At 39.1% G+C, this 18,064-nt stretch overlaps 1 pseudogene; it reads right to left on the minus strand.

The window, feature by feature from the left end:
* Window positions 1–881: 881 nt before the first annotated feature.
* On the minus strand, window positions 882–2,116 carry LOC138815675 (CCA tRNA nucleotidyltransferase 1, mitochondrial pseudogene; annotated as a pseudogene).
* Window positions 2,117–18,064: the final 15,948 nt, after the last annotated feature.

Below are 18,064 nucleotides of genomic sequence, written 5' to 3' on the forward strand. Positions count from 1 at the left end.
TGTGTTTATGTGAGTGTGTGTGTGTATAAGTTGTATTATTTTAATAAGTGAAAATTAATTATGCTTCCTTAAAAAAGCAGTATTATCACTATCTCATTAAAATCTGATATAAACCCACTCACCTTCCAAAACCAAAGGTAATATTTTACTAAACTAATACACCAAAGTCTTTACAAGTTAACTTCTCCAGGTTACACACACATATGAAATCCTTATGACAGACAAATTACAGCTCCATACCAAAACATAGATAGCTAGAACAAAGCCACTATGAATAAATGACACCCTGGAAATAACTGATAGATGTTTTACATAGATTTACCAACAATTATAGGTACAAGTTAATTTTGGAATTCAGGTAAAGAATGAAATGTATCAGTGTACAAAGTAACCCATTTATTTCAATGCACATAGTATTAAGCATCTTTTTTTTTCTTTTTTTTATTTGTGCTGTTTTACGTGAATCACACCCCAGCCTTTTGTTTATATTTTGCTTTTGAGACAGGGTTTCACTAACTGCCAACTAGCCTCAAACTAAGGTCCTTATGTCTCCACCTCCCAAGTAGCTAGGATTACAGGAATACACCACCCAGAAAAATAGTTACATTTAAGGTCAATCCTAGTTGTTCCCTATGTAAAACCATTTTTTATTTGAAAAGAATAGACAGTTAAGTCAGAACCTACACCAAAAACATTCTAGGATTCTTTGATAAAATCAGATTGAGAGGTGGTAGACTCCATTTCAGTCAGTGCCTGAAATAGTTTCACAAAGCAAGAAGATTTTTCTTAATGGATTCTCTCTTAACTCTGCTGTAGCTTCTTAAATCTCATAGACAGGCAAAGTTGACCAGTCTTATCATTTTGAGAACCAGCTCTTCATTCTAGGTCTTCTTTATGTAACTTAGGAATTCCTCTTTTTCCATTTGGCAGCCACTTTTTTTCCCACTGTACTTGCAGTTGCTGTAACACAGCACCAATTTCCTTCCTGGAAGAAATGCCAACTTTTCTAATGTCAGGTCCGCTCAAAGGGAAGGGGGCAGGGACCACTACTACATCTCCATGAGGAGACTGCGTTCACCCTGGTACTTCAGCAGCTCACATACTCTGGCATTTGCATCTGGCTCTCTGGAATCTACAATGAAGTTTTGATAGGGTTTCAATGGTTTTGAATGATCTGATGCTGTAACTAAGTCTTTCCTATTTTTAACTCTAAATAAGCCAATGTTTTTCCTCTTCTTGTGAAATCTTCAACCTCAAATCCCATTTTGTGACATCATCTTGTACTTTCCGCAGTGAGGCCAAGATGGGCCTTCGCTTTGCTTAGCAAGTATCAACATTTTCACTGACTTCACTATATTCTTATAAACTTGCAATTGTGGGTAAACCTTTATGAGGAGCCATATCAAGATCATAGATCAGGTGAAATAAGTCGTTTACACATTTACCAAAAAGAATTTTTTTTCAGTTCTACCCAAATGCACTCTCCTGATAGTCCAGCCAAGCCTTTTGCATTTTCTGCGATTGCTTCCAAAGTCTCAGCATCATGTTTACCAGGTTTGTACACAATTCTGCCATCAAACCTGAAGTAGCTTAAAATCCGAAGTTAATCTTCTTGTATTCTTTGATGTGTGTGTCCTACAAACCGTAACTTTCTTATTTTTTTAAAATCTTCATAGCCACCAAAATAATCGAGTCAATAACCATCAAGGCCTAGAAACATGGAGTTTATAGTGAGGTCTCTGTGTTCGGCATCCTTCTGCCGGGCAGCTGTGAATTCTACCTAGGCATGTCTTCCGTCACTTGTGACATCTATCCTCAGTGTGGTAATTTCAAAATTGCCTTCACGAAGCATAGCCATGATGGTTCCCTGCTTCTCTCCTTTGTTGGTCATCCGAATGCCACCTGACAGAAACATCTCCCTCATTTGGGTTTTGGTGGCAAAATGGACATCTTGAAGTTTCACCCCATTCGGCAGATCCCTCACCGCTCCTCTTGCTGTTCTCAGCTCTTGATTCTCTTTCACAAATAATTCTATCAGACTCTTCAATCCTCCCGTGAAAAGGGACTGGAATCCTGGAGACTGCCATTTCAAGACAGAGCTTTCTCCAGCCTGCATCCTGGCCTGCCTGCCCAGGAAACAGCAGCCTCTGCATCTGGAGAAGTGGCCACACATATCTGCCAGGTGGGCACGTGGGCACACCGACCACACTTCCCTGCTCACCCACCACACATCCCTCTGCGCCCACCACACTTCCCTACAAGCACACCACACTTCTCTGCACACCCAGCACACTTCCCTGCGCACCCACCACACTTCCCTGCGCTTCCACCACACATCTCTGTGCACCTACCACTCTTCCCTGCACACCCAGCACACTCCCCTGCATGCCCACCACACTTCTCTGCAGGTGGCGGTGAGATGCGATTTTATTCATCAAGTGCCAGAGGCTCACCTCCTTGTCTAGAGGTGGCTCAACCCCAGCCAAGCAAGAGGGCCAGGCCTTGAGTTCAAGCCCCACCCACATCAAACATCATGTAAAAAAAAGTACATTTTCCTATCCCTCCCGAAGGGCAGACTTTGGGGTACTTTAGGGGAAGGAGGAGTGGAGCAGGACTCCAGAGAACAAACTAGACCTCCAGATAATCACAGCAATAACCAACACAACTGCTCTGTATTTTGTCATTGCTCTGAGACTTTGTGGAGGTTGAACTTAGAGGAACAGGACTAATTATTCTGATAAAGACTATTTCAAGGCATCTTAGCATTCAGACTGTCATATGGCGTAACTGCCTGCTTTTAGCCTAGTTCACAGAATCGGGGAGTAAAATGCAGAACTGAAAAGTTTGAACCTTTTTGCACTGGTTTTGCAGGCATGCAAAAAGCTGAAATTATGGTCTCATGGATGCTTCTACCCAGTCTTCAAGGCAAGGCCTGGGAAGCTAAGCAGTGTGTAATAGGTTCTGAGTCTCTGCATTAGCCCTTCAGAAGATGATGTGTGAAACAGTGGCAAGTCAGTGGATAGGAAGTTGTAGATGCCAAGGAACATGAGCACAGTCAGAACAAGAGTGAGGCTAGGTAGGCAGCAAATGACAAGTCCACCAGGACAGGGTTTCCCAAGAAAACTTCTGATGCCACTGTATCCCCTAGATGGTGACATCAGCTACAGCATTTAATGCTTATCTTCCTGGATTTAAGTCTTGTTTTGGTCCATACCTTCTTTCTGGAGACCAATTCTTTCCTTTTGGGTACTTTATTCTTCCTGGTACTAGACTTGAACTCAGGACCTGGCCCTTTGTGATCACAGGCTGGTGCTCTACCATTGGAGCCACACCTCTAACCCCCTCATTCCTCCTTTTTGGAAATATATTTACTTTGTGCCATTGTATGTTGGCAGTATGTAGTTTGTTGATTTCCTAGGGGTTCAGGGAACAGCGTTTTTCTTGAGTCTTAGAGGAGACTTTGAAATTGGCTTTTGAATAATGTTGGAACTATTAAAACTTGGGGAACCTGTGGAGATGGACAAATGCAGTTTGCATTATGAGATGGACCTGAACTTTTGGAAGCAAAGGGTGAGATATCACAGTCTGAATATGAAATGACCCCATTACTAGGCTGATGTATTGAAGGCTTGGTCCTCAGCTGGTCGCACTCTCTGGGGAGGAAATGGAGGTGGGTCTAGGCTGGAGAAATAAGTCACTGGGAGTACGTCCTTGAGGCTATCTCTTGTCCTAGTCCCTTTCTTTCTTTGCTTTCTGGCTGCAAGTTGCTTTGCTCTGATGTGTTCTCCCTGTCAGGATGGACTGAGGCCTCTGAAATATGAGCTAAACACAGGGTTCTTTCTTTTAAGTTCTGGCTCTCTTCCAGCTTAGGCATACAGCTGAGTGACTATCCATCTACTTAAGTTTCCCATCATTGCTGGCATCACAGATACATACTATCATGTCTGACTAACCTGTATAGAGATGGAGTCTGAAGAACTTTTCTGCCCTGGCTGGCCTGGAACTGATATTTTCCAAACTCACTTTCCTGTGTTGTGTAAGATGGCAGGTACATACCACTGCTCAGCTATAGGTTGTGAAAGGGATTTCTTCCTGGGATTGCCTTGAACTATGATCTTCCTATTCCTAGCCTCCCAAGAAGGTAGGCTTATAAGTGTAAGCCATTGGCACTTGCCTAGACAGTAAAACTTCAAAGGCAGTCATGACAGTGGACACAGCTCAGTCAATAGAGTAGTGACAAATTTTGTTAGGAGATGTTGGCAGGGTACAATGCTTTTGCTATGGAGCATGTGGAGGTATTCTGGAAGGTCTTTCTGGACTAAGTATGGGTGTGTTTGTTTGGATGTGTATCCACTTGATGGTATATTAATCAGCTACATATTTTTCTACAGTTTTCATTTTAAAATATTTTTATTTAATTACTTGTACAAAGGAGTTGCCATTCAATAAAGCAGTTTAAGAATACAATGAGTTTTGATTAATGACACCCCTTTATCATTTGCACACTCTATGAATTTAGTGATGCTTTTTATTCTACAGTAATTTCCTTAGGTTATAACATTTCCTGTGCATTCCTGCTCTCAGCCATCAGGCATTTTAGTTATTTCTCCCTTTGTTTTCTTTCGTCTTCTGTTCTAGTCTCATGGTTCAGTCTGCATTATGGACTACCTGTGTTCCAAGTGCCTTGGAGCAAGAGCACATATATGGTGTTGTTAGTGCAAGTGGAGAAGTTGGAACATGATTCCAGAAGAGACTTCTATGAGAACTTATAACTAGTTTCCTCTCTTTGAAAGGGGGCTGAGAAATGTGGTTTTTGACTGTTCCCAGGGTAGGAGAATTCTAATGGAAGAAAGAATAGAATTTAAAGGATGCTACCATCTTTACCACAGACATGTTTATCTCATGGTATGCCATATTATATTTATTTGTATCTATTTGTACAAATGTTTCCATGTCCATAGTTTGTCTTTTCATGTTGCTAACAATATACTTTGGGTAGCAGAAATTCCATTTGTTACTTGTACAATATTAAAAAAAAATGAACGATGGGCTGGGAAGGTGGCTCAGTGGTAGAGTGCTTGCTTTGCATGCCTGAGGCCCTGGGTTCGATTTCTCAGCACCACATAAGCAAAAAGAAAAAATCCAGAAGTGGCACTGTGGCTAAAGTGGTAGAGCGCTAGCCTTGAACTGAAGAGCAGAGGAACAGCACCCAGGCCCAGAATTCAGGCCCCAGGACTGGACCCCCCCAAAAAAAACACACAAAAAAAACAAAAAAAATGAACTAAAAAAAACCAACTAGCTGGGCTCCAATGGTTTATGATTGTAATCCTAGATACACTTGAAGCTGAGATATGAGGACTGAGGTTCAAAGCCAGCCTTGGCCAAAAATTCTATGAGATTCTTAACTTCAATGAACCACCATAAAGCTGGAAATAAAGAAAAAAAGAACTAAAAATGTATAGTAGATCTACATAAAAGATATATAGAACATAACATAAGAGAAAAGATTTGTGACTAGATTTGACAAAGATGACACTAAAACAATGGTATTTATAGAAAAAAGGTTTAATTGTACACTTTTATAAGAAATGTGTTTGTTATATTCATCAGGACTTAGTCATGCTTGGCCTATATTTGTTTGTTTTGTTTGAAATTGCTCTTTTTTAATTGTTTATTTTCTTGTTTTATTTTGTGATGATCCTGGGTCTTGAACGCAGGGTCTGTCCCTTGGGCTTTTATGCTGGAGGCTAATCTCTACCACTTTAAGCCACAATGCTGCTTCCAGCTTTTTGATAGCTAGTTGGAGGTAAGAGTCTCATGGACTTTTCTGTCTGGGCTGGCTTTGAACTATGATCCTCAGATCTCAGCCTCCTGTAGAGCTAGGATTTCATGCCGGTGCCACTGGTGCCTGGCTGAAATTGTTTTTGTTTTTGCCAGTCATGGGGCTTGAAATCTGGGCCTGGGCACTGTCCCTGAACTTTTCCCTTCAAGGCTACTACTCTGCTACTTGAGCCACAGTGCCACTTCCGGTTTTCTAGTGGTTAATTGGAGATAAGAGTCTCAGAGACTTTCCTGTCTGGGCTGGCTTTGAACTGCAATCCTCATATCTCAGCCTCCTCAGTAGCTAGAATTGCAGGTGTGAGCCACTGATACCCAGCTAGTTTTTGTTGTTGTTTTGTTTTGTTTTACATAAAATTGTTCAACTTCACATTCCTTAAAATAGCCTTAAAACAGTGGAACTTGAGTGTGCAGAGAGATATTTCTGTTTTAATAAAGTGACCTGAAGGCTCTGGAAGTAGAATAAAAATGATTTACTAAGTGAAAGATGCGGTTGAACTGAGTTGGCTAGATAATTATAGCATATTGAAAGACACCATAAACATTGGAGAATTCTGCTCTCAGAGTCAATCAAGATTTTTACTTATTAAAATATACCCTGAGGGAATGAGGTATGACTCAAGTGGTAGAGCACCAGCTTTGAACAAAAAGCCAAGGAGGATTGTGACGCCCTGAGTTCAAGCCTCAATATTGGACCCGCCCTCCCCCAAAAAGAAGATAATAGCCACAGCCAGGTTAGGTACCTAACTACATGGAGAGCTGAGATTGACGGGATTGTGGTTCAAGGCCAGGCTGGCAGAAAGTTTGTGAGATCCCTTCTCAATGAAGAGCTGGATGTGATGGCACACATCTATCTGTTAGCTACCAAGACTAACATGTGAACATTCAGATGCATGTCTTGGCCATGTTTTTGAGATTCTATCTCAAAAGCAACAAGCAAGAGTCAGGGCTGGAGGTGTGGCTCAGTGGTGAAAGCCCTTGTCAAGCAAGCCTGAAGACGAGAGTTCAAACACATGCACACACATAAACACACACATGCATACATACACAAACATAGTTGAAGATTCATGATGGACATTATTTCTTAAGAAAGCATGTATGGAGACTAATTAATACTCAGGATAAAGGAGGTGTTTCTATATTGAAAGACTGCCACATAACTATCCAACTACTTTAAGGTAAAGTGGAAAAATTTCAAATATTTTGAGTTAACTTTTTTATTAACTCACTAACTTCCATTATGATAACTTCATATAGGAGAGCTTCTAGGATATACTATACTGTAGACATATACACTTATTCTACTTTATATATCTCTGTATCAAGCCATATTTTTAAAGTATTTTTTTATTTTGTTATTACACAATATGGATATTTAATGTCTAATGTAGTGTTTCTGTCTTTTCACTTTTGATATATTTTTAATCACCTCAAATAGTTTACTAAGTTACTAATGTGCCTTACTGGTAAAATGGTATTCTTAACCAGATTTTATGTTTTAATTTAAAACATTTTATTTCTCAGTCAAAATACAGTTTATTTAGTGACCTATCTTTTTTAAATGGCTCAACAATTCAAGAATTATTCATTAATTCTTCTTCACCCATTTTTTATTTATTTATACATTTATTTATTTAGCGAGAGCCTTGGCTTAAACTCAGGGCCTTGGGCTCTTGTTTAGTTTTTTTCATTCATGACACTCTGCCACTTCATGTATACCTCCAGTCTAACATTTTTCTAAATAATTGGAGATAGGGTCTTCTGGACTTTTCTTTCTGGTCTGACTTTGAGCCAATATCTTCAGATCTCAGCCTCAGCCTAATTGTTAATATTTAAAAGTATTTAAGATCTCAAAAGAAACCTTTCCTTTTATATATTGTGAAGAGGTAAATAATTTATTATTTTTCTCTACTGGTAAAGGAAGAAAAAAAAACAGGTAGCAAAGAGGTATAAACTGGGCCTGGAAAGGTGGCTCAGTGGTAGAGCACTTGCCTTGCATGCATGAGGCCCTAGGTTCAATTCTTCAGTACCACATAAGCAAAAAGAAAAAAGCTGGAAGTGGCACTGTGGCTCAAATGGTAGAGTGCTAGCCTTGAGCTGAAGAGCTGAGGGACAGCACCCAGGCCCAGAGTTCAGGCCCTACGACTAGAACCCTCCCCCACAAAAAAGAAGTATAAACTGCTTATAGAGTAGTAGTTCTCAGTAGGATGACTTTTTGTTCTCTAGGCACCACCTAGAGACATTTTTGGTTGTCACAACTCAGAGGGTGCCTCTGACATCTGGTACTTAGAAGCTACAGATACTGCTAAATGTCCTCATAATGTAAGAGACCTCATCCCCAAGCTCCCACTATACACACAACAAAGGCACACAATATCAATATTGTTGAGACTGGAAAATATCTACTGTAAAAGAATGAAATAGGATAGCTTGAGGAAAAAAAAAAAGAAAGACCTTTCTCCAAAAGTACCACAATTAAGAGTGTTTAAATCAGGAGAGCACAAATGTGTTTTCCATGGGTATGAAGGAAGATCTAATATTAACAAGTTGTTATTGGACCAGGTGTATTTATTCACAAGGGGAATACAGTTCTGTGTACTTAGCTGCCCTAAACAATCTTAGATTTAAAGGTTGGTGGATTATTAGGAGGATTTTGCTGGTAGAGGATTGTATTGATGAAATAAAATAGTCTTTGGGGGAAGTATCTCAGATGGTTGATATAAATAGCAGTTTTAGGACACTGGGTATATCTGCTAAGTTTGTTTTGAGTAGAAGTCAGAGTAAACTCATAGACAGTGCCCAGGTCCTGAGTTCAAGCCCCAGGATTGGCATAAAATAAGAATGTCTCTATATTGTTGTAATACTTTTACTTTATTAGAAATTGTTCTCACCATTCAGTTCTATGGAAAGTGTATTATTTCCCTAATAAACTTTCCTGCCAACATTTTTACTACAAAAAATATAAATAAAATAAAAATAAAAACTGGCTATCAACAATTTAGTAACTGGCTCCCAGAATTCTTTTTTTTTTCCAAATCAATCAGTAATGGTCCTTCCAAAAGCAGCCTAGGAGAAAGCTGGAGTATGTGTTCCAAGCTTATTCCATGAGTTAATTTTGCTGCTCTCATGCCTTTTGAAACTGGCTAATAGTGCTTTGATTTGACACAGTTCCTTGAAGAATCAGGTTTACCTGAGCTGCTGGAAGTTGACCTCACACACCGCTGCCTCAGCTCCCCACACAGCACATAATACACCAAGAGCTTTCACCTCACTAGATCATTTTTAAGTGTTTGTCCATTATGGATAAGATAAAATTACACTTCACCAAAAATATGAGTGTTCCCCCAAATTCTATATCCTTACCAACCCTCAGTAGTGTCAGTCTTTGCCATTATCGTCATCCTGTGGGGTCTTAATTGATATTATTTTGTCATTTGATTTGCATTTTTGTATGGTGATTAGTGAGGTTGAACACCTTTTCATATGTCTCACAATGGTGTTCAGGTTTGTTGCTGCTGCTTGGAGTTTTTGTTTTCTGTTGTTGTTAACTAGGGTTTCCTTATAGCCCACTCTGCAACTCCCAAGTGCTGGGATTACAGTCAGGAACCATCACACCCAGAATCATATTGTCATTTAAATATTTACTTGAATGATGTATGCTAGCGTTCTTGTTAAATAAATATATGAGATAGATAAAGATAGAAGATAAAAGCAAAAGCTCATACTGGCTCACAATTCCAGGTGTCAATCCATGGCCAGCTGGTTCCATTGTTTTGGGGCCTGTGGCAAAGCAGAGCATGATGGCATAGGTCACATTACTCAACTTGGGCTGCCAGGAAACAAAGAGAGAGATAGACAGGAGTTAAGATTCCCATTCTCCCATTTGAGTCCACAACTTCAAGGACCTAAACCTCCCACCTGTAGTCCATATCTTAAAGATTTCTATCACTTCTCAATATCAGCGGCTGAAGACCAAGCCATGGACCTTCGCATGACATCACAGTCAAAGGAGAGTAATATGACCCTATTTCCCCATTTTCTGTTCAGGATTTGTCTTCATTAATATGTAATTATTTGTATATTTTATATGTGGGACTCCTCTGTTAATTTTATGTTTGGGAAATATCTTCTCTCACTCAAGTGTGTGTGTGTGTGTGTGTGTGTGTGTGTGTGTGTGTGTGTGTGTGTGACTTTACATGCTTAGTTGTATTTTTTTAATTCTTAATTTGAATTTTGTTGGCTTATCAATCTTTACTGCTGGAATATTTTTGTGCCCAAATATTATATTGTTAAAGAAATATGTTCCTCTTCAATAAGCATAATGATATGTTCCCCAATTATTCTCCATGAGTTTTGTTCTTTGTCCTTTACTTAAATTTCCAATTTTCTGGAAGAAAAAATAAATATTTTGTCACTAAATTTAAGTATATATTTTTAAATATTTAAAAACTTTCCTTCAATACTGAAAGGCCCTATTTAACTAGCTTTGTTGTTTATTAAATTTTAAAATACATATATTTATTGTAAAGATACTGTACAGAGGGGTTACTGTTACATGAGCAAGGTAGTATGTCTATTTCCTACTGAACATTTTTACGTGCTCCTTTGTTTTTCCCCTACCATCCCTTTCCTCCCCACTTCCCCAACTCCTGCCTCCCCAGCTGAAAAGTTGTAAAGTTCATTTTCAACATAGTTTTTTGTACATCTTTTTGTTACAATGGGTCATCCTGAATCCTTATTTCAACATTTTGTTATTTCCCTTCTTTCATGCTGTACTGTTACCTGGCAGGCTGATTTTTCCTACTATCAACCAGATATTTTTTTTCTAATCTGTTTTACAGATTACAATTCAGTGCAAATGGCTCACATCTGTAATCCTACACAGGAGACTGAAATATGAAGATCACAATTCAAAACCAGCACAAGCAGCAAAGTCTATGAAATTCTTACTTCCAATTAATCACTAAGAAAGCCAAAGGTCAAGCTGCAACTGAAGTGGTGGAGCACCATCCATGAGCAAAACAAGTGAAGGGATAGCATCTAGGCTCTGAGTTCAAGCCCCACTACCAACACAAAATAAGAAGAGGAGGAGGAGGTTGGGGAGGAGGAAGAGAACATCCCATTATCTTTCTCTACAGAGAATGCATGCGACTTCTACCAATTGTTTTGAAGAACTTGACATTCTTTTACCCCCAAACAAAAACTATTTGCAGTAATTCAGTCTTTCAAAGACTGTCTGCTTCTGATTTAAATTGTAGCTTTATGAGCTGTGAGCTCAAAGCCAGGGATTTCCAGGCATCTTCCCACATCTGAATTTAAATTTCTATTACTTTTCTGGCTATCCAGAGCAATAGTCAGGCTCTAAGACTCGTGTTTCTTGCCAATACTATGGCTTGAACTCAGGACCTGAGTACTGTCTTTCAGAGAATTCATTCAAGACTGGTACTCTATCACTTGAGCCAGACCTCCAGCTTTTTGGTGGTTAACTAAGAGGTAAGAGTGCATAGACTTTACTGCCTGGGCTGGCTTGGAACCATGATCCTCATATCTCAGTTTCTGTTTGTGTGTGTGTGTGTGTGTGTGTGTGTGTGTGTGTGTGTGTGTGTGTGTGTGTGTGTGTGTGTGTGTACTAAGGGTCTGAGCCTGATCATTGTTCCTAAGTTATTGTTTATTTAAAGCTAATGCTCTACCACTTGAACCAAAGCTCCACTTCAGCATTTTTTGTGGCTGATTTTGAATTACAGTCCTCAAATCTGAGCCTCCTGAGTAACTAGGATTCCAGGCACGAGCCACTAGCATTTGGCTTAAGATGTGTTTCTCTTCTATACAAAAAGCAACCTCTCACTGTTAAGGGAAAGCAGTCCAAACTTGGAACTCACTACTCAGGTCTCAATTCTTTCTTGAGTCTATCCTGATTTAACTTGCTCTCTTGGCAGTTCTCTGATGTCTTCATGATAATGTGACTGTTGCTCTTTGGTGGATCATAAAACACAATGTGTCTTTGTAACTTAATGGATAGTCAGAGCTGAGGGTGAGTCCTTTCCCAATTATCTTGAATAATATAAGTGTCATGTTTTGTTCTTCTCTCCAGTAGAATTTCCTAATTTTTTTTCCTTGTGCCATTAACTGAAGTGACAAGTCCCTTATCTGTGGTTCATCTCTTTGGATCCTTTTGTTACCTTTTAACTTTCGGATTGACTACTAACGCACTTATGAAAATTGAATCAATGATCAAACTGCTTGAGGGAAAAGTGGCATGTTTCGTGTTATTGCAGCATCATTACATGGCAGAACAATGAACTGAGTTCTAAGCATGAGACAATGAATTAAAGTATGAATATTTGCAGGATGTAGAATTCCTGAATTTCTATCCTGAGCTTTACGTAAAGGGCATGTCTCTGTATTGTAAGTTCTAAACTCTGCATAGGATGAAGTTCTAGGGGTTGAACTCTTCATTTCTCTAAGGAAAACAAACCTCCACTGAAGCCTTGGGTTGAAAGATTTGAATTGCAGAAAAAGAAATTTTAATTGTCTGAGAGAAAATGAGTTGCTGGAAGGACTTGATCCCAGAACACTCTGAGAAGAAGTCAGAACAAAACTGTACATGACTGAGTTGAAGCTCCAAGTGAGTAAACAATGCATGAGGTTGAAAATAGTCCCTTAGATTCAGATACCACCTTTGAGGGAAGCAGAAGGGAGGTGGTGGCAGTTCCAGCAGGCTGGGTGCTGGTGGCCTGTAATCCTAGCTACTCTGGGGCTGAGAGCTGGGGATCAGGATTCAAAGCCAAATGGGGCAGAAAAGTCTGAGAGACTCTTTTCTCCAAATACCCCGCAAAAAGCTAGAAGTAAAGATGTGGGTGGAGTAACAGCACCAGCCTAGATTAGAAAAGCCACGCAACAAATGGGAGGCCCTGAGTTCAAGCCCCAGGCCAACCAAAAAAAGAAACCGCTTCCACAAATAGGTAGGGCTTCTGCAAACAGATATCCCTGCTACCAAGTGGAACAACTATAAGTACAAGACAACAAGGACGCTTTGCTTTGTTAAGGTAAAAGTCAAAGCACAAACACTAGCTGAGGATAAGGAGTCCTTCCCCAAATTTTGAATAATATAAACCCCGAGTTTCTCATAAAACTGATAGAAGAGGTAGAAGCTGTTTCAAAAACACCTGGAATTGGATTTCTCATTAACCTTTACAGGTGGGAGCCCTAGCTAGATTTAATTTGATTTAGGAAAATAAAGAAATGTGACCTTTTTTACACAGGAATGTCATGAAACAATTCATTTAGGTTATAGTCCTAATAATAAAACACAGAAAAAAAACTAAATACCAGACATTAGGGCAAAGAGCAATCATTTTCCATTATGTGGGTTATTAAAGATTTTATAAAATTTTATGCGTTTATTAAAAAACTGTAACTAGGCTATTTAACAATGGTAATGGATCTTATACACTATTTTCAAGCTTAAGAGAAAGAAAACTCTCATACACCTTTAACTGCAAGTTTTAAAAGACTGTACAAAAAAAGACAAAGTCTAGAAAAGATAGAAAAAATAAAAGATTTGATCATTTGGGTGATTCACATTTTTCTTTCCTATTTTTTAATTTTTAATTTTATTGTCAAGGTGATGTACAGAAATGTTACAGTTACATAAATAAGATAGTGAGTACATATCTTGTTGAACTTGTTACCCCCTCCTTCATTTTTCTCTCACATACCCTTCCCCCAACCCCCCTTTCTTTCCTAATTGAAGTAATTTTTAACGTATTTTTTAGGTGTCATATATATGGGACTTTTATTTTTAATGATATATGATACAGTAACTTGCAATTCATTGCAGTGCCATTCTTTTACTGAATGGATCAGTATCACTCACTCAACATATGTTTATAGAGCACTTATAAAGATAGCAAATCTAGAGATAATCTTACTACAGTGGCAAATAGAACAAAATGCAAGGTGGGGAGGTGTGCATGTTTTATCAACTGTTTAACTCTCATTATTCAAACTACTTATTGCGAAGAATCAGTGGTATTTAACATTTTTTAGGCAAGGTTGGAATATATTTTTTGTACTCATCCTGGGGATTGAACAATTGATGAATCTATACTGACACATTATTATCATCTAATATCCACATTTTACTCTGTTCTTAAAAAGCAATCTATTTTTCTGTGATTGGGATCAAGCCCGGGGACTCGCCTACCTGGGAAGGTAATAATCTACCACAAAACTATCCTCCAGAGAAAGGTTCATTCCTGATATTGTATATTATACAGTTTTTGGACAAGGATATGATGGCATGCATCTGCTATGAGAGTATTATGCATAATATTTCCACTGCTCTAAATCCTCTTTGCTCTGGCTGTTCATCCATCCTCCTCCTAACGCTCTGGCAGAGTTCCTGTGATTCACACCATGGGTTTTCTTGGAAGAACAGTGTAAAGTGTAACCTGTGTAACCTTAACCAACTCAGTAAAATAATTTACTGCTTTAATTTCTTCTCTCATAAATTAGCCGTCAATGCAAATGTTTAATAACAGAACTATGAATAAGGACTTATAAAGACAGTATGAAGGGTCAGGGATAATTTAGTGCTGCAAGACACATGGCTAGAGGAGACTGTAGGCATCCTGTGCTTTAAGGAGAAAGAGGACTTTGCAAAACCCAGAGTCATGCTATGTGGAAAGGATCGCCTGAGGGGCTGTGAACTTAACACACAGATACAGCCAACTTCAGCGATCTGAAGAAAAGAATATTTACCTTTATTTTCATCATCTTTCTTCCCTCAGATTTCCTCATAGTGTTGCCCATTGGCCAAACCGAAGAAAAAGGGCAGGAGAAAGCCAGGATGCACATGGGTCAGCCTCCCATGGCAAGAAACAATGAGAAGGAAGGATGGAGAATCCATCTGCAAAGGCAAATGGAAACTGCAAAGTACAGATGATAAGTAAAGCCAGCTTAACTCCATTGTTTGTTATTTAATAATGACTTGGAGACAAGTGGCCCAGAATTCATGAAGTCAAGATCCAGAAGTATTGTTGTCAAAGCCCCATTGTTGGCCACATCTAAGCCAAGCCCTAACTGGTCCTCAGATATTCCTATTTTCAGAAAGGAAAGGACTGTTGTTTATGATCTCCACTTTTTCCTATCCTCTGAACCTTGGAGATAGCCTTCTAATGTATGATCCAAGTCTATTCAATTGGTCACATATTGAGGGGAATTAGGTAAGTATATACCTTTAATTTATATTCTCAACAAGAAGTTCATTGGAGCACTCTGAAATCCTCTTTGGTTTTAAAACTTTCTTAACCATCTTTCTTACAACTAACAATGGATGTATTTTTCCTTCCTCTCTCAATCCATACATTCTGAAATATTTTTAGTGGTCATATCAGGGTAACAAAAAAAGTCCACTTAGGTTTGAAGGTCAAAAACTAAATATATTAGTTCATAGTGTATAAATGTGTATGGTCAGCAATGAATGTAATCACTATACCCCTTGTGGAAATGAACAATTTACAGCAACTGTCATTGTCCTTCTAAAAATACCCTTCCTCAGTGGTGACAGTGATCAGATGTGCTGTACTCATAAATTGACATATAGAGTTGAAATCCCTTTGTAAAATTACTTAAAAAGTAAAAATTATGTTGGGTGCTGGAGGCTCATGCCTGTAATTCTACCTATTCTAGAGGCTAAGACTGAGGATCACAAAGACACTCATCTCCAATTAATCACCAGAAAACCAGAAATGGAGCTGTGGTTCAAAGTGGTAGAACACTAACCTTGAGAAAAAGAGCTCAGGGACAGCACCCAGGTCCTGAGTTCAAGCCCCATAACCAACAGCAACAAAAAAAAAATAAAATTTTAAAAAGAGAATACAAAAATAATCTCCTGCCTCTTAAATAAATCAAGGAATTGATTCCTCCAATAGGGCTTTATGAATTAGCCACTTGGTTGCTATTGTCATGAATGAAATTTGCAAAATATCCATGGAGCCAAACCAAAAATAAATCCATTTTATAATAAGCAAGGAATTCTGAAAATAGGCCACAAAAAACATCCCTAAACAGAGCACAGCTGGCTCATGTTTATGACCCTATTCAGGAGGCTAATCTTCAGAGGATCCTAGTTCAAGGTCAGCCTGGGAAGAAAAGCATGTATGAGTATGTCCATAATAAGCAACACAAGCTTGACTGCGGGTGTGGCAGAAGTGATAGATCACCAGCAGAGCAGGCTGAGTGTGAGGTCCTGTGTGTACATTACCATAGTGCCAAAAGCACTAGCATGAAAAGAAAATTATACATTTCATTTCATTAAAGAACTTAACATTGTCAAAAGGTATCATTAAAACTATAAAAAAGATAGGCCATATGGACTATAAAAATTTATTTGTAATACATACATACGTAAGATATATTTTTCTGGTGCCACTCTTGGAGTTTGAACTCAGGGTCTGAGTCCTGTCCCTGAGCTATTTTGCTGAAGGTTAACAGTCTACCACTTAAGCGATAGCACCCCATCTAGCTTTTTGGTGGTTAATTGGAGATAAGTGTCTCACAGACTTTCCTGCCTGGGCTGGCTCTGAACCACTATCCTCAGATCTCAGCCTCCTAAGTAGCTAGGATTACAGATGTGAGCGACTGGTGCCTGGCTTAGTAAATTTTTTTAAGTCAAATATATTTCTCCTACCTGCTCTGAAAACTTTTAATGTTTAGTATTCCTTTGCCTGATGAGGAAAAGACTTTGGTTTTCTTTAAAGACTTAAAAAAAAATTCTGGCTGGGCACTGGTGGTTCAGGCCTATAATCCCAGCTACTTAGGAGACTGAGATCTCAGGATCATGGTTCAAAGCTAGCCTAGGCAGGAAAGTCCATGAGACTTTTATCTTCAATAAAAACACCAGAAAACCAGAAGTGGCACTGTGGCTCAAGTGGTAAAGCACTTGCCTTGAGCTGAAGAGCTAAGGAACAAGCAGGCAGGCCCAAAGTTCAAGCCCCAGGACCGATAAAACACAGACACACACACACACACACACACACACACACACACACACACACACACACACACACACACACACACACACACACACACACACACACACACGCTAAGGGGTAAGACACTGTCCAAATAGAGTTGTACTCTACCTGACTTAGGTAACTGTTAACTCCTCTGTACATCACCATAAAAACAATAAAAATATTTAAGATTCTAAAAAGCCAGGTGATGGTGGCTCACATCTATAATCCTAACTATTCATGAGACTGAGATCTGAGGATTGTGGTACAAAGCCAGCGCAGGCAGAAAAGTCCCCATGAGAACGTACCTTCAATAACCACTCAAAAACTGGAAATGGAGCACTTGTCTAGTGCAAAAAAGTTCAGGCCCTGAGACATTGTTCAAAGCCCCACAACTGACAAAACAGCAACAACAACAACAACAACACACACACACACACACACACACACACACACACACACACACACACACACACACACACACGATGCTAAAATGGCCAATGGATATGGAGATAAACTAAAGAACATTCTTACCAGGGAAATATTTCCTGAAAGAAATTCAGAGTTAAACCACAATTCCTCACCATGCTCGCTATACTTACCAAAAGGGATTGGCAATACCAAATGTTGGTGAGAGTGAGGAACAATTTGAACTCTCTTACAGTCAGTTTACTAGAACATTACACTAGAAAGCTGGCACTATTTGGAAATCTAACACTGTGCCTGCCTTAGCTTTCTACACTCAAGCCTTCATTCAAGGGAAGAGTGTGCATATAGCAACCTTAATTCACAATAACTCCTCCTGGAAACTATCTAAAACTCCTATAACGAGGGCCTGGGTAGACGGGCTCTCATATATTCATATACTAGGATACTAAACAGAAATAAAAGGAAAGAAGCTGCTATATGAAATATTGTGGATGAATCTCACAGATTTTATACTGAGAGAGGGAGAAAGCCACAGGGCCTATAGCAGAGGATCTATTTATATGAAGCTGAAGATCAGGCAAACGGAACCTAATCAAACATGATAGAAGTCATTCTTCTACCTATATTCCTTACCTCTGGGGTGGGAGTATTGACTGGATTAAAAGCACAGGAAACCTTGTGGGGTGCTAGAAAGGCTCTCTATCTTCACCAGAGTGATTGTTATGGTTGTCTGCATACGTAGAACATCACTGAACTATATACTTAACATGAGTGTACTC

Source organism: Dipodomys merriami, unplaced genomic scaffold, assembly GCF_024711535.1.
Source record: "Dipodomys merriami isolate MVZ:Mamm:240054 unplaced genomic scaffold, mDipMer1.0.p SCAF_657, whole genome shotgun sequence".
NCBI lineage: Eukaryota > Metazoa > Chordata > Mammalia > Rodentia > Heteromyidae > Dipodomys > Dipodomys merriami.